This window comes from Balaenoptera borealis, assembly GCF_965194805.1.
Source record: "Balaenoptera borealis genome assembly, chromosome: 17".
In the NCBI taxonomy this organism is placed as follows: Eukaryota; Metazoa; Chordata; class Mammalia; order Artiodactyla; family Balaenopteridae; genus Balaenoptera; species Balaenoptera borealis.
This window is the reverse complement of record NC_138876.1, coordinates 13,780,540-13,803,252: the sequence shown is the minus strand read 5'-3', so window position 1 is coordinate 13,803,252 and position 22,713 is coordinate 13,780,540. Positions and strand designations below refer to the sequence as shown.

Genomic DNA, 22,713 nt, shown 5'->3' with positions numbered 1-22,713 from the left:
AATTTGATGATGATGAGAATGGTGATGAGGACTGTGATGATATATACAAAGAGATTCAACACTACATAGATGAAGCTGGAAAACAGTTTTGCCAAGAACCAGAACTCAATGATTGCTGCAAGTGAGCATGAAATTTAGCTTTGCAAACTTTGAGGTAAGGTGGCAGAGTAAATCTGGGTCACACATCTTACTTCCTATTACCTAGCAAAACCACCACCAACAACAAAATAGTAAGTGTCAGCAAAAAATCTACTAGCAGCAAATAAGCAAGAAACTAGATATAATGTTAGGCTCACAAAGAGTAGAAGTGGCTGCCAAACAGGACACTGAATATTCATGACAGCTCCTGCTCCCAATCCTGGTGCTTAGGAGTGGTACAGGGATATAGGCAGAAAACTTTGGGGTAATAGAAATTCTGGGAAGTCTCATCAATACCCCTTAATCTGAGGTTATCAGTAGGCAGGCCGAGGAAATACATTTTTTTTCAAATCCATAGGATTAAAAGCTCTATTTATCCTTGTAGATTTCAAGAGCTCAGCAGAGATTCTCTCTCTCTCTCTCTATATATATATATTAGGAGATAAAGTGTGGATTGAGGGAGGTCAGAGGCACAAGTGACCAAGGTCAAAGCAGACAAAGAAAGTACAGGAAGTGCTTGGATTTAAACACAGAGGGAAGTGGAAGGTGAAAGTTTACATATATAGTGGAGTTTGCCAGGGAAGACTTCATGGATATTGGTTTCTTGTCTCTGCAGTCTTTCATGTGTGACTTTATGAGATGTATGTGTATGTATGAATGTGTTCAAATAAGTTTAACAGGTACTTACACATCTTTCATCACCACTACCACCAAACTACACATAGGTACATACACACCACATACCACACAAACACACAACACACTACACACCACACACCACACACAGTTCTACTGCAAAATAATTGGCACAAGTATCTTAGAGTGGCTATAGAGATGCCATCTGTGGTTTCCAGGGGCTGCTCCTCTAGGCATTCCAGTTTTGTGTTTCTTTCAGACAAAATCAAAGAAACGTTCATCTGTTTCTCTGCTTACCCAATGTCTCCATCATGATGCTCTGTTTTGCTTTCTGCATCTGAATCAATCTATTTTGCCTCAGGGAACAGCCTTCTGTGTTAATTCCCTGGTTCCACCATTGTCAAAGAGCCTGTGTGAGGTGGAATTGACAAGGTTATCGTATTTCATGTCATTTTATTATTGAGGGTTTCTTTGTCACTAATATCACCCTCACTCTTTTTGCAGACCTTCTCAGAGTCACTTTCTTCCCAAGTCTGGATTCAAATGTCGCTCCTGATTGAACTATTTAAATAAACTCAATTTTTAGCTTGCTTTTACTAAAATCACTCTTAATAACTACTATTATCTCTTATAATTACAATAATCACTTTGGCTCAGAGTGACTCACAACATTAGCCTTCAGCGCAATAAACCTTGGCTGTTGTATTTGGTGGAAGGTCTAGGGTATTTTTAGTAAGAAAATAGCTGTGATGGCTGGATCTGGTGGATCAGAGCTGTATTGAGAGATCAGGAAGGCTTAAGGCTTCCCGAGGTAATAAAATTAAAGTTTTAAAGCAACCCTGGCTAGATCTTAAGATTGGGAGATAGTATTAAAAAAAAAAACTTTAATTTTATAGTCTGGAATGTCAGACTATTTAAACCTATCTCTGCCACCTACAGGCCTTGTGTTCTTAGGCAAGCTATTTAAAGTTTCTATGTCTCAATATCCCCATCTGTAAAATGGGTATAATAAAACACTTATCCTCACAACGGTTTCAGTGGTTTCCATTCTGATTGATCTGTAACCTACCACTTCTTAAATTTTTTTTTACCACTTGTTAAATGGTTTGGCTTTAACCATAAAATAACCATATCGTATGGGTTTTGTGTAAAGATTAAACAGGTAACCAATGTAAAGCACATAGAAAACACTGTATAAGGCACATAGAAAACACTTAGAAATATTGGACACTGTTATAATTATTATTTTTCATTTTTATCATTACTTCTCAAGGGTCAGAGAGCTTTCATCTTGGTCATAGATGTTATTTCATAAAATCCTATGCTAACTATTAAAATCATGATTATTATTGCATTTTACAGGTGAGAAAACCATGACTCAGAGTGGGCGAATAAATTGCCAATGTTACAGAGCTAACAAGTGGCAAAGATGGGATTGGAACCCTGGTCTGGTTCTTATACCTTTTTTCTATACTATATTACTCTGGACCAGAGACAGCATTTATAAAACCCAGAGGAAAATATTTGGGGTCAGAACATCCACAATAGTAACAATTATGGGTGCCAGAAAATGGGACTGAAAAAGCCCTGGGCAGAAGTCACATCACACCAACACCCGCAATGGACTTTTGCAGTTCTTTGTTTTAATTAAAGAGTTGGCTCCTAAATTGCATAGGTTCAGTGCTAGTCCTGGGAGCAGAGGTTGCAGAAGAGAGAACAAGTAGTCTCAACTTCATAGATATGTGTGAGACACAAGGAAGAGTAGAGCAATTAAAACCTGCAGCTTTCTCTTTTTTAAGAGTCATAGTGGATGCTGCGATGTGTCACCAGATCCCTCCCTTCAGGACCAAAATAAACTATCCCCCCTGCTGCTGGCTCTCGCTGACAGCTCTCCCTGCATCCCCCTCTGAGCACTGCCACCAGCTGAAAAGAGTCCACTTGTCCAAGGTCAGTCCCCTTCTAGGACATGGCCTACATCCAATGACTGTCAATGCAGAGGTATAAAGGGCTATCCCCCTTGCCTCAATGTGGGGCAACTCTGTAGGGCCACCCAGCTCCAGAAGCCCCTACCCGTCTCCCTGTGAAATCAGCTGAGGTTCTGACTACTTCTCTTTCAACTTGCCTGTCTGCCTTCACTTTGCCACAGGTATTCACCCTAACAACACTACCAGTGAATTTCCTGCATACAAATCAATGCCTTAGAGTCTATTTCCCAGGAAACCTGAATTGCAATATGCGGTAAAGCACACATTTTTGTCGTGGCAGCCAACTCCAGTTACTCTCTGTATTTCTGAGGAAGTTCTAATGATTCGTCAAATATTTACTGTAGCGTCAAGTAAATACAGCAGGACATGGTAAATATCAGGAGCACTTTCATAAGCATCAGAATGGAAACATTTTATTGATTTCCAAGAAGCAATTTAGCTGTTGTCAGAGGCTAAGTCAGTGGTCCAGAAAAGAGATCCAGGTCTGCGTGAGCACATCCATTAACATTACTTTATCTCCGAGTCTTGAATGTTCAGGGCAGCATGGAAAAATCTTAATTACCGCTAAACAAATGGTGAAATGCTATCCTCCTGCTCAGTGTTTCAGAAGCTTCTTCCTCTCAATTTGTTCATGTCTGTACAGGCCCCCAGAGGATTCCCTTTGGAGTTGAGTCATTATGGCCACAGGGTTGCCTTCCAGGTGCTATGGCAGCAAGAGAACATTCCTGAACCTCTTCTGGGTATGGAGATCTCATGGTACATTATTGCATTTCTTAGGGGTATGGTGTATGAAGGGCAGAGCACAACCATCTCAGGGTTTGGGAACGTGGATGATGTGTCATCATTATGTCTACATCTCGGATCAAATCCCCTCACCTCCAGTCATTACCAACAACCTTCTTCAAATGTGGCTTCCATTCTTCTAAGTCTTCTCCCATCTTTTGCCCTGAAAATCCTGCAGGCTCTCTAAGGCTTGAAGAAATGTGACCTGCAGTGCCATCTAGTCACAATCGATTGCTTCTATAACTTCTATTCTAATAAATTTAAACTTTTTCAAAAAGCGATTAACCCTTGTACATGTTCATAATTTTAGATATAAGAATTTAACCTCTGAAATTCTATCCTAAGGGAATAATCCAAAATGTACATACAAATTTTTCAGTATAAAGATATATAAAATTCCTAGGTATGACCATCAAAAACAAGTCTTTGTTTTCCTTTTATGCTCTGTCTTCTTTCAGTAGGATTTAAGCTCCATCAGGGCAAGGATCACGTCTGGTCTCTTCAATTCTGTATCTCTGGTTTCTAAAACAGTGCTTAGCACATGGTAAATGTTCAATCAATATTTAATGAATGAATAAATGAATTTCCAAATGTGCATAAAGTAGCTAAAAAAAGCAATTGTGTTGAGATATAATGAAGGTTTGATAAAAGGAGAACACTAATGTATTTCTGGTTGGAAAGAATTACCATTGTAAAGATGCCAAATTCTCTAATAATCTATGAATTTATAGCACTTCCACTCAGAAATTGACATCTTGTTTTGGAAGTTAAAAAAATTCTTGTAAAATTCAGCTGGAAGAAAAGAATAAAATAGTCCTTTTCTTTTTAAGAAGAGAAATAGGAGAGGTTTTGTCCTGCCAAATGTATACACACACACACACACGCACACACACACACACAGGCACACACAGAGTAATCACAACGGTGTATGGGAAGAATACTTTGCCTGGTGACAGAACAGCTTCGATTCTGTAAGGTATGAAAACATGAAATGTCTTCTTCCCACAGTTACTGTTAACTGCTCTGTTGAACCTTCCTTCCCCACTGGTTAGCAGCCATCTTAAGCATTATGATTATTAAAACAATCTATATTCAGTCCAGGCTATTCTAAAGCTTTAATTGCAAAATCCTACCCTCCACCCTCCCTTTAGTATAGACTTAACTTGTGGCTTAAGGGTCCCTAAGAGGCAGAGGCACGACTGAAGTTTTCTCTCACTGCCCTTCCCCTCCCAGTACACTACTGAAATCCATACTGGGAAATTGATATACTCATATTTTCTGTGGAAATTTCAGCTGTTACTAAAGAAGTTAGTAAACTCCCAATGAATCTATTGTACATCCAGACCTAACAGCTACATTCTTGGTGACTCTGAATGGTGATTCCTTATGTGAGTGCAGGTTGGGCCTTTTAGCACTTTTCTGAAGGTATGGGATGCAACATTAACTCCATTTTTAAAAATTCAAGTGTGAAGGGGATAAAAGGAATGACATTAAGTTGTAAGCATTTACCATCTTCTCTCTCCCACTTCTCCCAAAGGAGAGAGACATATTATTTGTTAGGTCAATTCTGGATCCTCCTTTATGTATATAAGAATCAGGGCAAAAGGCAAAGGATAACACAAAGAAAAGAAAATAATAAACGATCTGAGCCAGAGAGGCAGCGAGACAAGCCTGGAGAGGATGGAAGTTTTTGAGGTGCATGTAGTGGGGGAAACAAGAGATTCGAGACAACTGTGGAGTGAAAGAGAAATTGAAAGGAAGTGATATATGGGGGAAGGGGATTTTTTTAAGGAGTTTTGCTTGCTTCCAAGAATGTATCCACTCCTTTTGAAACTTCTGATTTTACTGCTTTTTTTGAGACACACTACATTAAATATTGTTTTTTAATTATTTTTAGTTGCTGGACTATTTATTTTTATATGACTTTGTGCAGCACTGGTTGCAAAGCAGTTGGGTTATACAGGCTACCTGAATTCTTTCATCTACCAAACATGCCATCTGTGCTTTCTGGTCAAGAAGAATCATTCCAAACGCTTATGATGATGCCCTGATGTTGTATAATAAAACAATGATCTTGGAATGGATGCTCTGGTGGTTCCCCCAAATTTCCCTAAAACAAATATTTCATTGAAATTATTTTCATTCTAAATGGCCCTAAATTTTGCCTCAGAAATCCGAGGTTCACATTTCAGCTTTACTTTGCTAACTGAACAACAAAACTGTGACCGTTTTGAAGTCAGGAAAGATGCATTATCATCTTCTTACATTGCCAGAGTTTCAGCAATTGGCCATCCAGGGCACATAGTAAACATTCAGTATAAGTGTATAAGTGTGTAAGGATTCAGCCATTTCCAAATCTTCTAGTTGTCTTCATAAAGTCCTGGATTAAACAGTCTTTCTGGTATCATTATGAATCAATTCCTGAAGAATTTAATTACCTATAACTTTGGCAGGCATGACTCTTCCTTAAGATGGCATCTCAGGTAAAGAGCTGCACTCCCCACACAGTAGAATGCTGCCTTAAATAAGGATAAATATTTTGAGTTTGCTTAAATGCATGAAGAAACGAAAGAAGGGATAGAAAAAAAGATATAGAAAGAGAGAAAGGAAATAAAAGGAGACTTTAAGGCAATTCTTTAGGGAAAAAAATCTGTTACAATAACTCTTTGACTGAAATAACCAATCAATATGTCCAAGAAGCCTGAAAATATAATTTTTTCCATGTTGGAACATCTCTAGATGTTTTAGGTTAACTGTTTAAATATAAGAAATAAGTGGGGCTTCCCTGGTGGCGCAGTGGTTGAGAATCTGCCTGCTAATGCAGGGGACACGGGTTCGAGCCCTGGTCTGGAACATCCCACATGCCACGGAGCAACTAGGCCCGTGCGCCACAACTACTGAGCCTGCGCGTCTGGAGCCTGTGCTCCACAACAAGAGAGGCCGCAATAGTGAGAGGCCCGCGCACCGCGATGAAGAGTGGCCCCCACTTGCCACAACTAGAGAAAGCCCTCGCACAGAAACAAAGACCCAACACAGTCAAAAATAAATATAAAAATAAATAAATAAATACATAAACTAGGAAAAAAAAAGAACAATATGACTGACAACTACCTTTAAAAAAAAAAAAAGAAGTAATACACAGACTTCGCCATACTTACACGTCTCCTTTTACCACCATGGTTACTCCTATTTAAATTTATCAGCACTGATGGACACTTAGTAATGCACTTATATTGAAGAGGCTAGGTGGGTTTGAGCAGTGTGATGACTGCTAAATTGTTTTTTTCCCAGATGATCGAGGTGTCACCTGTTTTTCCCTTTTCCCTTTTACTTATAAAGGGAAACACATCAAGTGCCTTCTGAAGCTTCCTCTTCATCCTAAAGGAGCTTCACAGTAATGTTCTTTCATCATTAATTGCTGGGTATTCTGAAATGTTTTCTCCCCTGAAGTCATAAGTCACAAGTTTCTGATGTTCTGTCTAATCTCTCTCTCTCTCTCCCTCTCTCTCTCTCTCTCCGCATTCTGGTTCTCTGGAGACAAGTGTCATGGAAATGTTTTTGGATAGATAAAAATGCATTCATTCCTCAGTCTCCACTGACCCTGTTATTCAAAGAGTCAATATCTGTAAGGATGGCAGGCGCATTAACCAAAACAAGTATTTTTCTTCTCCAAGTATTGTAATTACTGATGCTTTGGACTTTTCCTGCTACATCCATCATCCTAAGGTTCTCCTTGAAAAAGTATTGCCTGAGTCTAGAGCTCTTAAGTCAACACGAATGATAATAGAAAGCATTTAATAAACACCATTGAGCACTTACTCTTCTAAAAGCTTTTTTTGGTAAAAACTTTTACAATCCCCAGTGGCATCCCTTAGACACTTACTGACTTAAAAATGCCACAGCCAAAATCCTTAATGTGGAAGCTAGGTCTCATTTGGGAATGGCCCTGTGCCATGGGTATACACCCAACACAGTGGACTTTCTTCTTGATTTAAATTCCTAGTCTCACTCTAGCATATTGGAAAGGACAGATGCTAAAAGAAGAGAAAGCAGAGTTTATGAACTTGGAGAGAACAGTGAGAGAACCCCAGAATGAGGCAGGGTTTAAGCAATAGAGTCCAGAAATTTTTGTTGTATACCGGGAAGCATGCTAGAAGCTTGGAACCCCAAGAAAGGAAAATCAAACCTCTCGGATAACCTGGAAAGACACAAATAAGGATCAATCACAAGAGTGACAGAAGCTAGAAGTTCAGGCTATTGCTTTGGGGCTGATGTCACAATCAGAAAACACCTAGGTAGACTGTGCCATTTCCCTTTCAGAAACTTTGTGCTCTAGTTCCTAGATGCAGACAGACTAAGTATACTGCCAAATCTAATCCAATTGACCAGTGGTAGACTCGACATTCAGACTTCCAAGACTATCTATGTTTTCTATCATGCAGGTTGGGGACAGACTATGAACGTCCTTGAATGCTATGTTGAAAGCATTTTGACATTATTCAGTAGGCAACAGGGAGCCACTGACATTTTTTGAGCAATAGACTGACATATTATCGTCTATGGGCAATCTCTTTTCAACTAATAAATGTGGTTTGTTTTTGTCTGGTGAGGAGAAGTATACTGTGGTGAATCTTCTCAAATCCTTTTTAGGAAGAGGGGGAAAATAAATGTATAAAGAATAAAATAGACAAAAAGCAAAAAAACCCAAATAAATACATAAAGTATGTTTCCAGTAGAACAAAAAAAACCAAAAACCAAAACCAGAGAAACAGGAAGCATGAGTCATATAAATCATAACCAACCAGAGTTCCAAGTAATTTTTTCCTTACAAAAGTTCTTGACACATGGTCAGTATATGTTAATTGGTATATTTTTCTGTAGTTAATTTCCCTTATTCTCTAGTTTTGCTCTTCTAAGTAATTTCACCATCCAATTTATAATCGTAGCATGCAAGAATGTATACATAATAATTTTTTCTTACAGCAGAAGAATGGAGTACAAAGGTCTTGTTTCAGACAGCTAAGTGATTTATAGTAAAGCCTACTAGACAATTCTGAAAACATAATTCAGATCTCCTGAGCTTTCTGCTTTTTTAAAGTTAACAGTTACTGGTGGAAAGGAATATTAGGTTTGAAAAATAACACACACAGTATAAAGAAGACATAGTCAATTGACTCTGCTAGGTACCAAAGTTTACATTTATTTCTTCTGCAATGCTAATAATTCAGCATTCCATTAACACTACATTTTTTTAAAATCTTTTTTTTTTTTTTGGTTTTATCTTTCCTGCCTTTGTTGAAAGCTCCCTCTCATCGTGCTGATTTCTGACAACCTGTTGGAAGGTAATGATAACACATTTTCTCCTCTGAGCCATATTACAGCACCGCTTCCTGACAACCCTGTCTCAGGCTGAACAAATTATTTGCACCCTGCCTGATCTGTTTCCATGTTTGTAATTCAACTACAATTTGTTCCTTCCCATGGCTAAATGAAAATGTGGTCATCAGATGCAAACCTTCCTGTTTGAGCATCATAAATAATACGTTTCTAGAGTGCAACACATAAATATTTTACTAACCACAATATAGGTTTTAGGAAATGGCAGAATGAAAGTGGTAGAGAAAATATTTCCTAAAGGTTCATTTTTACAGTATTTAGAGGCCATTTTATGGCTTGGTGCATTCATTAGGCTCTTTAAGAAAGTGTTTCTCATCCAAAGAATCTAAAAATGTGTGTAATCTAAATTTAGTAATCTAAAGATGTGTACTTCTCAATTCCTTGACATATCAGGTTTAAATTTTCTTTCTGGTTGAGTTGGGATGTAATATATCATCAAGTATTCCCGGGCCTGATTTTAATTCATTCACTGCCTTTTTTTTTTTTTTTTTTTTCTACATAGCATACTTACCTCCCAGGCAAATGAAGAGACACTGTAGAATAATGAAGTTTATACTGAAGATAAATTCTTCTCACTCCTGCTGGGCCAGTCACCTGAAACTACAAGAGAGAAAAAAATAGGTGGAGATTTGGGGGAGAGGGGTTGGCAATGAGAGCAGCACCATAAACAAAATTCTTCTCTTCTCCAAGTTAAAAGAATTTTGCTTAAAAATATATTCCCTTTGGCCTGAAAACCTATTTCCCATGTCCTGTAGTTTCTGTTCCGTAGGTGTCCTGAAAATAATTGGCTATTTAAAGAACCTCAAAAAATTGACCATCACAGAGCCAACCGCCTCTTGGTACTTTCCCTCTGAGACTCTTATTAATTTTTAATCAGCTTGCTGCTGTTTCAGGTCTCTAGGACTCCTGTAAGTAAAGGAAAATACCACGTGGGTGGCAGAGGAGGAGAGAGTAAACAAACGCAGAGGGAAACTCAGACAAAGGCTGGTGTGGCTTCAACAAAGATGGAGTTAAAGCTGTTTTAGAGGAGAAAACCACTCCCTCGGCTGGACCAAATGTGGGAATTAGAACCCCATTTCTCTCTAGCTGCTTGACTGGTACAGATTACATGCACTCCTTGGCCTTTATTTCCATAGATGAATGCTACTTCTGGGCTTTTGCTCTAAGAAGGGCATAATGACTTGATTCTCTAGGAATATTTCTTCTAATTCTTCTGCTTTTTCTAATAGATGCCTAAATCCTACCCTTGTCTCCAACCTCTCTCATTCTCTCTCTCCCTCCTTCCCCACCCCGCTGCCTTGCTCTCCCTCCAGTGTTTTGGGGCTAATTTCTCACATGATTTTCTATTTGGGTCAACTGTAAGTCCAGTCTGTGAGAAAGAATTTGTTATAATTTATATCATGATAAACAACAACCTCATGTAAAGTGGTTCAAATAGAGTAATAACTAAATATTTCTTCCTACCACCCAGTGACCCCAAAGCATATCTGATACCTTGATCTCAACGTTTTGTTTATTTATTGGCATAGGGATTGCAAACATCGCAGATTTGTAAATTGAAGGAGTTAAACATCGGTTAGACAAATCACTGGGGGAAGGGGTTATTTGACTTGGTCTTCAGTTCACAGTGTATCTCTGACCACAGGCAAGTCCTATCTCCTAGAGTTGGGAAGAGCAAAATTTCCTTGGGTTTAGGAAAGTGGATTGCTAAGGCTTTCTAAAGTGCAACCATTCATAATATTCCAAAGATCATCTTGTTAGCTGACCTAGAGATATCAGTTATGATTTTGCTCCCACATAATGAAGTGAGGAGTGGTGAGGTAAGAGGGGAAAGGGGTGGAAGGGGAGAGGTATAAAAGGAGAGAGAGTGGAGAAAGAATTACACACACACACACACACACACACACACACACACACACACAACTGAGTGACATAAGTTGTCTTTTATTTTCTATCAGGGTAAAGACCCTCCTCACATAAATAGGGAAAAGGTTTTCTTGATTATTATTATCCTCAAATATTATACCTTCCTTCCTTCTTGTATTATAACAGATTAAATCAGCTGGCAACTGCTACATGAGAGATGACAGAAAGGAGATACAAGTGGTTCTGAATCATCTAGCTTAAAACCATCTGATGACTTCAAGTTCAGGCAAAGTAATAACTACATTCCATTCCAATATCTGAGAACACTCAGCCACTAAATTTGATGCTACCCAAGGCTGATAGTAATGTGTGATGAATTGATGATTGGTTGATTAGATGAGTGAACAATAGCCTTGAATCAAGAATAAAATTCTAAATTTTAAATTTTAATTTCTCCTAACATGTAGTAAGTATATAATACACTTATAAAAGTTTGCTGGAAGACTCAGCGTTCTAAAAGGAGAACATCATATCATGCAATGGTTTGCCACCAGCTTCAAGATGAAGTTCACGGTCCTTAATAGGACTTCAAGTGTCCCCCCAGCCTGGCCTCTGCCTGCTTCTGCAGCCTTAACTGTGGCACAGTTCTTCACCTGCCCAGGCTCAAGGCACACCAGACTACCTGATGACAAATCTTGATCTTGCTTTTTGTGCCTCCATAAGTTGGCAAAATCTATTCCCTGGGTTTTTTTTCTGCTGTTCTTTCTACCTCACTAGCTTCCAGGGAGTCTGCAGGACTCAGCTGAAGCATTTCCTCCTCTGTGACCTTATTCTCTGTGCCTCATACAAACAGGGTAAAACCTATCAGTTTATCACATTGGATTACTTGCTGGTTTTTCTGAGGGAAGAAAGGAAGTCATTGTTCTTCATCTCGAAAACCTTGCGCAATGCCTGTCTTACAGCAGGATCTCAACACACATTTGTGCCATTAATATTTCTCTCTAATGTGGAGGTGCCATTTTAGAACATAATGGAATCCTGGTCATTTCTGAGGGCCATCCGCCAACCCCCTCCCCATTCTCCCCCACCCAGTAGGTGTGATCAGGTAGCCGGCTACACTGTGATTCTTGGTACCAATGAAAAGATCATTTGTCTGGGTGGTTTTTCTCTTCTTTCTACCTTCTAAGTGGAAAGAAATCATCTGAGGGAGAAGGCCCCTAACTGGCAACACAGGAGTTAGTAAAAGGCAAGGGGACGGTGATCTGAAACCCAGCAATCCGACGCTTAGGTTTTCATTCCATTTCACATCAGGGTACAAAGTATAAAGATGCTTCTTCTACACTGGTGTTACATTTTAAAATATTTTGTTTTAATATTTAATTAATATTTAATCTATTCATTGGTAATGCTCAAAGTGGTCATTTACAAGTACATGGAAAAAATTTACCTAAGTGATTTCCTAGAAAAAATGTTATCCCCTCAGGAAAGCCTTCTTTAAGAGCATACTTCTGGGAGGAATCCTTAAAAGAATATTTATAAATATAATTTTCCATTTTTCTACTACACAGCAAGCTTCTAGAAAAAGGAAAGACTATTCTGTTTATTTTGTTTTGTTTTCAAGTCCATAGCTACAGGAACTAGCAGAATAACTAGTCTATGGTTGGTACATATTAAATGTCTATGGATGAATGTGGGGTAGATAGACAGAAGGAAGGAGGGGAGGAGGGAGCGAGGGAAGGACAAACCTGTAGGTCAGCAAAAAGAGCTACAGCTCACTCATCTTTTCCAAGAATCTGTTATGAATAGGCCACATATTCCTGAGGAAAAGGATGCCTAAAATAATGCAGGATATAATGAGAAACACAGGAAATTTTCAAATACTAATCATGTATTGGAGTTAGGCTGTGAAGGACTCTTTAGGCCTCAGATAAGAATTTTTACACTTTATTTTGTTGGTTGGAAATTAAGTGGCAATTGAGGATTTTTCAACAGCTTTATTGAGGAGCAAATGACATACTGTTAGTTGCATTATTTAAAGTGTAAAGATTCATACGTTTTGAACTATGTTTACACTTGTGAAATTATCACCACAATTAAGATAATGAACATATCCAATCCTGTCAAAAGTTTCCTCATGTCTCTTTGGAATTTCTCCCATACATCCGTTCCCACCCCAGGCCCCAAGCGAACATTGATCTGATTTCTGTCACTGTAGATTAGTTGCATTTTCTAGTATTTTATATAAATTAAATCATACAGTATATACTCCATTTTGGTTGGCTTTTTTCACTCAACATATTTATTTTGATATCCATCCATGCCTTTGTGTGTGTCAATAGTCCATTGCTTCTTCTTACTGAGTAGTATTCCGTTTTATGGCTATTACAAATAAAGCTTCAATGAACATGTGTGCACAAGTGTTTGTATTAACATGTGTTTTCATTTCTCCTGGATAAATGCACAGAAATGGAATGACTGGATCATATAGTAAGTGTATGTTAACTTCTCGAGAAACTTCCAAACTGTTTTCCATGGTGGTTGAACCATTTTACATTCCCACTGATAGTGTATGAAAATTGCAAGTGCTCCACATCCTCAGCAATACTTGATATGATCATTCTTTTAACTTTAGATATTCTGAAAGTGTCCATTGGAATCTCATGGTTTCAATTTTCATTTCCTTTATGATTAATGATGTTGAGAATCTTTTCATATATCTTCCATGGTGAAGTGTCTGTTCAAATATTTCACCAATTTTTTCAGGGTATTGTTTGTTTTTTATTATTAACTTTGTGAGTTCTTTGCATATTCTGGATATAAATCCTTTAATATTTGATATGGGAATATTTTCACCCAAATCTGTGGTTGTCTTTTCACTCTCTTAACGGTATCTTTTGAAGTGAAGTTTTAAACTTTTGGTGAAATCCAAATTTATTGATATTTTTTTCTTTTATAGATTGTACCTTGGGAGTTAAATGAAACAAATCTTTGGTTAATCCAAAGTCATAAATTTTTTTTCCAATGTTTTCCTCTAGAAAGGTTTTGGTCTACGATCAATATTGGCTTATTTTTGCATATGATTCAAGGCATGGATTCAAGTTCGTATCTTTACAAGTGAGCACCCAACTGTTCCCGCATGACTTGTTGATAAGATTATCTTTCCTCCACTGCATTGCCTTTGCACTTTTTTCAAAAATCAAATGACTAAATAAGTGTGGGTCTAATTGTGGATGCTCTGCTCTGTTTTATTGATTTGTCTGTCTTAAGAAAAAACTAGACTATTCTGATTGGTCTAGCTTTATGACAAGTAGTGAAATTTGGAAGTCTAAGTTCTCAGACTTTGTTCTTTTTTATGCAAATTATTTTGAGTATTCTCTCTCCTTTGCATTTCCGCATGAATTTTACAATTACCTTTCTGTAATTAAAAAAAAATAAAGAGGATGTCTTATAGCACATTTGTTTATTTTTTTTAATATTGCTATGCTTATTCTATTATTTTATTGAATTTTATTTTATTTATTTTTTTATACAGCAAGTTCTTATTAGTCATCCATTTTATACACATCAGTGACTACATGTCAATTCCAATCTCCCAATTCATCTCACCACCACCCCCACCCGCCACTGCTTTCCACCCTTTGTGTCCATACATTTGTTCTCTACATCTGTGTCTCTATTTCTGCCTTGCAAACCAGCTCATCTGTACCATTTTTCTAGGTTCCACATATATGCGTTAATATGTGATATGTGTTTTTCTCTTTCTGAATTACTTCACTCTGTATGACAGTCTCTAGATTCATCCACGTCTCTACAAATGACCCAATTTCGTTCCTTTTTATGGCTGAGTAATATTGCATTGTATATATGTACCACTTCTTCTTTATCCATTTGTCTGTCGATGGGCATTTAGGTTGCTTCCATGACCTGGCTATTGTAAATAGTGCTGCAATGAACATTGGGGTGCATGTGTCTTTTTGAATTATGATTTTCTCTGGATATATGCCCAGTAGTGGGATTGTTGGGTCATATGGTAATTCTATTTTTAGTTTTCTAAGGAACCTCCATACTGTTCTCCACAGTGGCTGTATCAATTTACATTCCCACCAAGAGTGCAAGAGGGTTTCCTTTTCTCCACACCCTCTCCAGCATTTGGTGTTTGTAGATTTTCTGATGATGCCCATTCTAACTGGTGTGAGGTGATACCTCATTGTAGTTTTGATTTACATTTCTCTAATAATTAGTGATGTTGAGCAGCTTTTCATGTGCTTCTTGGCCATATGTATGTCCTCTGGAGAAATGTCTATTTAGGTCTTCTACCCATTTTTTGGATTGGGTTGTTTGTTTTTTTTAATAATGAGCTGCATGAGCTGTTTATATATTTTGGAGATTAATCCTTTGATGATTCGTTTGCAAATATTTTTTCCAATTCTGAGGGTTGTCTTTTCGTCTTGTTTGTAGTTTCCTTTGCTTTGCAAAAGCTCTTAAGTTTCATTAGGTCCCATTTGTTTATTTTTATTTTTATTTCCATTACTCTAGGAGGTGGATCAAAGAAGATCTTGCTGTGATTTATGTCAAAGAGTGTTCTTCCTATGTTTTCCTCTAAGAGTTTTATAGTGTCCAGTCTTACATTTAGCTCTCTAATCCATTTTGAGTTTATTTTTCTCTATGGTGTTAGGGAGTGTTCTAATTTCATTATTTACATGTAGCTGTCCAGTTTTCCCAGCACCACTTATTGAAGAGACTGTCTTTTCTCCATTGTATATCCTTGCCTCCTTTGTCATAGATTAGTTGACCAGAGGTGCGTGGGTTTATCTCTGGGCTTTCTATCCTGTTCCACTGATCTATATTTCTGTTTTTGTGCCAGTACCATATTGTCTTGATTACTGTAGCTTTGTAGTATAGTCTGAAGTCAGGGAGTCTGATTCCTCCAGCTCCGTTTTTTTCTCTCAAGACTGCTTTGGCTATTCGGGGTCTTTTGTGTCTCCATACAAATTTTAAGATTTTTTGTTCTGGTTCTGTAAAAAATGCCATTGGTAATTTGATAGGGATTGCTTTCAATCTGTAGACTGCTTTGGGTAGTATAGTCATTTTCACAATATTGATTCTTCCAATCCAAGAACATGGTATATGTCTCCATCTGTTGTTATCATCTTTAATTTCTTTCATCAGTGTCTTATAGTTTTCTGCATACAGGTCTTTTGTCTCCCTAGGTAGGTTTATTCCTAGGTATTTTATTCTTTTTGTTGCAATGGTAAGTGGGAGTGTTTCCTTAATTTCTCTTTCAGATTTTTCATCATTAGTGTATAGGAATGCTAGAGATTTCTGTGCATTAATTTTGTATCCTGCTACTTTACCAAATTCATTGATTAGCTCTAGTAGATTTCTGGTGGCATCTTTAGGATTCTCTATGTATAGTATCATGTCATCTGCAAACAGTTTTATTTCTTCTTTTCCAATTTGTATTCCTTTTGTTTCTTTTTCTTCTCTGATTGCTGCGGCTAGGACTTCCAAAGCTATGTTGAATAATAGTGGCGAGAGTGGATATCCTTGTCTTGTTCCTGATCTTAGAGGAAATGCTTTCAGTTTTTCACCATTGAGAATGATGTTTGCTGTGGGTTTGTCATATATGGCCTTTATTATGTTGAATTAGGTTCCCTCTATGTCCACTTTCTGGAGAGTTTTTATGATAAATGGGTGTTGAATATTGTCAAAACTTTTTCTGCATCTATTGAGATGATCATATGGTTTTTATTCTTCAATTTGTTAATACAGTGTATCACATTGATCGATTTGCATATGTTGAAGAATCCTTGCATCCCTGGGATAAACCCCACTTGATCATGGTGTATGATCCTTTTAATGTGTTGTTGGATTCTGTTTGCTAGTATTTTGTTGAGGACTTTTGCATCTATATTCATCAGTGATATTGGTCTGTAATTTTCTTTTTTTGTAGTATCTTTGCCTGGTTTTGGTATCAGAGTGATGGTGGCCTCATAGCATGAGTTTGGGAATGTTCCTTCCTCTGCAATTTTTTGGAAGAGTTTGAGAAGGATGGGTGTTAACTCTTCTCTAAATGTTTGATAGAATTCACCTGTGAAGCCATCTGGTCCTGGACTTTTCTTTGTTGGAAGATTTTAAATTAGAGTTTCAATTTCATTACTTCTGGTTAGTCTGTTCATATTTTCTGTATCTTCCTGGTTCAGTCTCAGAAGGTCATGCTTTTCTAAGAATTTGCCCATTTCTTTCAGGTTGTCCATTTTATTGGCATAGAGTTGCTTGTAGTAGTCTCTTAGGATGCTTTGTATTTCTGCGGTGTCTGTTGTAACTTCTTTTTCCTTTCTAATTTTATTGATTTGAGTCCTCTCCCTCGTTTTCTTGATGAGTCTGGCTAATGGTTTATCAATTTTGTTTATCTTCTCAAAGAACCAGCTTTTAGTTTTATTGATCTTTGCTACTGTTTTCTTTGTTTCTATTTCATTTATTTCTGCTCTGATCTTTAGGATTTCTTTCCTTCTGCTAACTTTGGGTTTCGTTTTTTCTTCTTTCTCTAGTTCCTTTAGGTGTAAGGTTAGATTGTTTATTTGAGATTTTTCTTGTTTCTTGACGTAGGCTTGTATAGCTATAAACTTCCCTCTTAGAACTGCTTTTGCTGCATCACATAGGTTTTGGATCGTCATGTTTTCATTATCATTTGTCTCTAGGTATTTTTTGATTTCCTCTTTGATTTCTTCAGTGATCTCTTGGTTATTTAGTAACGTATTGTTTAGCCTCCATGTGTTTGTCTTTTTTACGTTTTTTTCCCTGTAATTCATTTCTAATCTCATACCATTGTGGTCAGAAAAGATGCTTGATATGATTTCAATTTTCTTAAATTTACTGAGGCTTGATTTGTGACCCAGGATGTGATCTATCCTGGAGAATGTTCCGTGCACACTTGAGAAGAAAGTGTAATCTGCTGTTTTAGGATGGAATGTCCTATAAATATTAATTAAATCTATCTGGTCTATTGTGTCATTTAAAGCTTGTGTTTCCTTATTAATTTTCTGTTTGGATGATCTGTCCATTGGTGTAAGTGAGGTGTTAAAGTCCCCCACTATTATTGTGTTACTGTCGATTTCCTCTTTTAGAGCTGCTAGCAGTTGCCTTATGTATTGAGGTGCTCCTATGTTGGGTGCATATATAATTGTTATATCTTCTTCTTGGATTGATCCCTTGATCATTATGTAGTGTCCTTCCTTGTCTCTTGTAACCTTCTTTATTTTATAGTCTATCTTCTCTGATATGAGTATTGCCACTCTAGATTTCTTTTGATTTCCATTTGCATGGAATATCTTTTTCCATCCCCTCACTTTCAGTCTGTATGTGTCCCTAGGTCTGAAGTGGGTCTCTTGTAGACAGCATATATATGGGTCTTGTTTTTGTATCCATTCAGCAAGCCTGTGTCTTTTGGTTGGAGCATTTAATCCATTCATGTTTAAGGTAATTATCGATATGTATGTCCCTATGCCCATTTTCTTAATTGTTTTGGGTTTGTTTTTGTAGGTCCTTTTCTTGTCTTGTGTTTCCCACTTAGAGAAGTTCCTTTAGCATTTGTTGTAGAGCTGGTTTGGTGGTGCTGAATTCTCTTAGCTTTTGCTTGTCTGTGAAGCTTTTGATTTCTCCATTGAATCTGAATGAGATCCTTTCCAGGTAGAGTAATCTTGGCTGTAGCTTCTTCCCTTTCATCACTTTAAGTACAGCATGCCACTCCCTTCTGGCTTGTAGAGTTTCTGCTCAGAAGTCAGCTGTTAACCTTATGGGAGTTCCCTTGTACGTTATTTGTCATTTTTCCTTTGCTACTTTCAATAATTTTTCTTTGTCTTTAATTTTTGCTAATTTGATTACTGTGTGTCTCGGCATGTTTCTCCTTGGGTGTATCCTGTATGGGACTGCCTGTACTTCCTGGACTTGGGTGGCTATTTCCTTTCCCATATTAGGGAAGTTTTCAACTATAATCTCTTCAAATATTTTCTCGGGTCCTTTCTCTCTCTCTTCTCCTTCTGGGACCCCTATAATGCATATGTTGTTGCATTTAATGTTGTCCCAGTGTTCTCTTAGGCTGTCTTCATTTCTTTTCATTCTTTTTTCTTTATTCTGTTCCACAGCAGTGAATTCCACCATTCTGTCTTCCAGGTGACTTATCCATTCTTCTGCCTCAGTTATTCTGCTATTCATTCCTTCTAGTATATTTTTCATTTCAGTTATTGTGTTGTTCATCTCTGTTTGTTTGTTCTTTAATTCTTCTAGATCTTTGTTAAACATTTCTTGCATCTTCTTGATCTTTGCCTCCATTCTTTTTCTGAGGTCCCAGATCATCTTCACTATCATTATTCTGAATTCTTTTTCTGGAAGCTTGCCTATCTCCACGTCATTTAGTTGTTTCTCTGGGGTTTTATCTTGTTCCTTCATCTGGTACATAGCCCTCTACCTTTTCATCTTGTCTATCTTTCTGTGAATGTGGTTTTTGTTCCACAGGTTGCAGGACTGTACTTCTTCTTGCCTCTGCTGTCTCCCCTCTGTTTATTTTTTATTTAAAGTATAGTTGATTTACAATATTAAATTAGTTTAAGGTATACAACATAGTGATTCACTATTTTTATAGATTATCCTGTATTTAAAGTTATTACAAATTAATAGCTATATTTCCCTGTGCTATACAATATATCCTTGTTGCTTATCTATTTTACATATAGTAGTTTGTATCGCTTAATCCCATATCCCTATTTTTCCCCTTCTCCCTTCCCTCTCCCAGTGGTAACCACTAGTTTGTTCTCTATATTTGTGAGTCTATTTCTGTTTTGTTATATTCACTTGTTTTTTTTATTTTTTAGACTCCACATATAAGTGATAACATACAGTATTTGTCATCCTCTGTCTGACTTATTTCACAAAGCATAATACACTCCAGCCCCATTTATGTCGTTGCCAATGGGAAAATTTTATTCCTTTTTATGGTTGAGTAAAATTCCATTAGATAGATAGATAGATAGATAGATAGATAGATAGATAGATAGATAAATAGATACACATCATCTTTACCCATTCATTTGTTGATGGAGAAAAGTTGCTTCCATATCCTGGCTATTGTAAATAACATTGGGTTGTATGTAATCTTTTCAAACTAGTGTTTTTATTTTCTTCTGATATATACCCAGGAGTGGAATTATTGGGTCGTATGGTAGCTTTATTTTTAGTTTTTTGAGGAACCTCCATACTGTTTTCCACAATGACTGCACCAAGCTACCCTCCCACCAACAGTGTATTAGGGTTCCCTCTTCTCCACATCCTAGCCAACATTTGTTTTTTGTAGACTTTTTGATGATAGCCATTCTCACAGGTGTGAAGTGATATCTCAATGTGGGCTTGATTGGCATTTCTCTGATGATTAGTGATGTTGAGTATCTTTTCACATGCCTCCTGGCCATCTGTATATCTTCTTTGGAAAAAAATATCTATTCATCTGGGTTTTTTGTTTTTTGTTTTTTTTTGATATTGAGTTGTATGAACTGCTTATGTATTTTGAATATTAACCTCTTATCAGTCATATCATTTGCTAATATTTTCTCCCATTCAGTCTTTTTGTTTCGTTGATCATTTCCTTTGCTGTGCAAGAGCTTTTAAGTTTACTTAGGTCCCATTTGTGTACTTTTGCTTTTGTTTCTTTTGCCTTAGATGACAGATCCAAAACAATATTGCTAGGATTTATGTCAAAGAGTGTTTTGCCTGTGTTCTCTTCTAGGATTTTTATGGCGTCAGGTCTTACGTTTAGGTCTTTAATCCATCTTGAGTTTATTTTTGTACATTGTGTGAGAAAATGTTCTAATTTCATTCTTTCATATGTAGCTGGCCAGTTTTCCCAGCACCACTTATTGAAAAGACTATCATTTCTCCATTGCATCTTCTTGTCTCCTTTGTGGTAGATTAATTGACCTAAGTGTGTGGGTTTATTTCTAGGCTCTCTATTATGTTCCATTGATATATGTGTCTGTTTTTGTACCAGTACCATGCTGTTTTGATAACTGTCACTTTGTACTATAGTCTGAAGTCAGGGAGAATGATGCCTCCAGCTTTGTTCTTTTTTCTCAGGATTGCTTGGGCAATTTGGGGTCTTTTGTGGTTCCATATGAATTTTAGGATTATTTGTTCTAGCTCTGTGAAAACTGTCATGGGTATTTTGATAGGGATTGTAATAAATCTGTAGATTGCTTTGGGTAGTATGGTCATTTTAACAATATTAATTCTTCCAATCCATGAACACAGAATATCTTTCCATTTCTTTGTACCATCTTCAGTTTTCTTCATCAATATTTTATAGTTTTCAGAGTATAGGTCTTTTACCTCCTTGGTTAAGTTTATTCCTAGGTATTTTTTCTTTCTGATATGATTTTTAGTGGAGTTGTTTTCTTGCTTTCTCTTTCTGATAGTTCATTATTAGTTTATAGAAAAGCAATAGATTTCTGTATATTAATGTTGTACGCAGCAACTTTACTAAATTCATTTATTAGTTCTAATAGTTTTTGGTGGAGACTTTAGGGTTTTTTATATAAAGTATCATGTCATCTGCAAATAGTGAAACTTTTACTTCTTTCCTTCCAATTTGGATGCCTTTTATGTCTCTTTCTTGACTGGTTGCTATGGCTAGGACTTCCAATACTATGTTAAATAGAAGTGGTGAGAGTGATCATCCTTGTCTTGTTCCTAAATTTAGAGGAAAGGCTTTCACCTTTTCACCCCTGAGTATGATGTTAGTTGTGGATTTGTCATAAATGATCTTTATAAAGTTGAGATATGTTTTCTCTATACCAACTTTGTTGAGAGTTTTTATTATGAATGGATTTTGAATTTTGTGAAATGCTTTTTCTGTGTCTATTGAGATGATAATGTGATTTTTATCCTTCCTTTTGTTAATGTGGTGTATCACATTGACTGATTTGAGGATATTGAACCATCTTTACATCCCTGGAATAACTCCCACTCCACCATCTTGATCTCCTCTCTCTTATAACACATTTAAAAGTACATATACTGGTTAGTTACAATCCTAGAAAGTTATGTTTTTGCATTACTAAAATATCCTTTTGCCATGAACGACACTTTAATTGTTTTGGAAGAAGCTTTTTTTCCCCTTAGACAAAACTATACTACAGCAATAAGTAGCCCCAAAGTCTGTATGACCTACAATAACAAAGGCTTATTTCTTTCTAGGAAACCTGTCTATTGCAAGTTGTCTGAAGCTCTGTTCCATATTGTTTCCATTTTCAGATCTGAGCTCAAGGAGCAGCCTCTACTTGGGATGGTACAAGTCTTATAACAGACTATAACAGGAAGGAAGAGAGATGGTGCAACCACTCTTGGTTCTTAAATTTTTGCTGAGAAGTCCCATGTCACATCTATTCACATTTCATTGGCTAAAGCCAGACACATGGGCAAACCTGATGTCAGTGAAATAAAAAGTATAATTCTCCCAGAGAGAGGGCATCATAAGAAATGTTTATAATTATTTTTAACAGAATAACATTTATCACAGATCCTAAATAGCTCTTTACATGACCTCTTTTAGAATGGTGCATTAATTTGAAAATTGACACATTAATTTAATGTACAATAAATTTTTCATGGAAATATTAAGGTAGCCCACTCATTTTCCCTGGCTTGGCTATGCTCTTATCCCTCCTCAACCACACTCCTCTTAATTCCAGTCAAGAAAACTTTGGGCTACTTTGACTTCACAGCTTAGTGTCACATCACATATTTCTGGGAAAAGTGGGAGTGTTATTTCCTATATCATTGTTTTGCCCATCCTCTCTTCTCCCTTTCTTCTATAATTTAATATTTGCTTAGAGATATGTACAGAAAATTTAGAAACATG

General features: G+C 36.9%; 1 protein-coding gene across 4 annotated transcripts in view; it reads right to left on the bottom strand.

Annotated features, from left to right (window-relative positions):
- LRATD2 (LRAT domain containing 2) overlaps nt 1-22,713 on the bottom strand; it is a 590,601-nt gene that overhangs the window by 214,543 nt on the left and 353,345 nt on the right. For all 4 annotated transcript variants that reach the window (XR_014236256.1, XR_014236257.1, XR_014236258.1 and 1 more), the window contains one exon: nt 9,451-9,539. The gene's annotated coding sequence lies outside the window, so the exon portion shown is untranslated. The remainder of the gene's footprint in view (nt 1-9,450; nt 9,540-22,713) is intronic.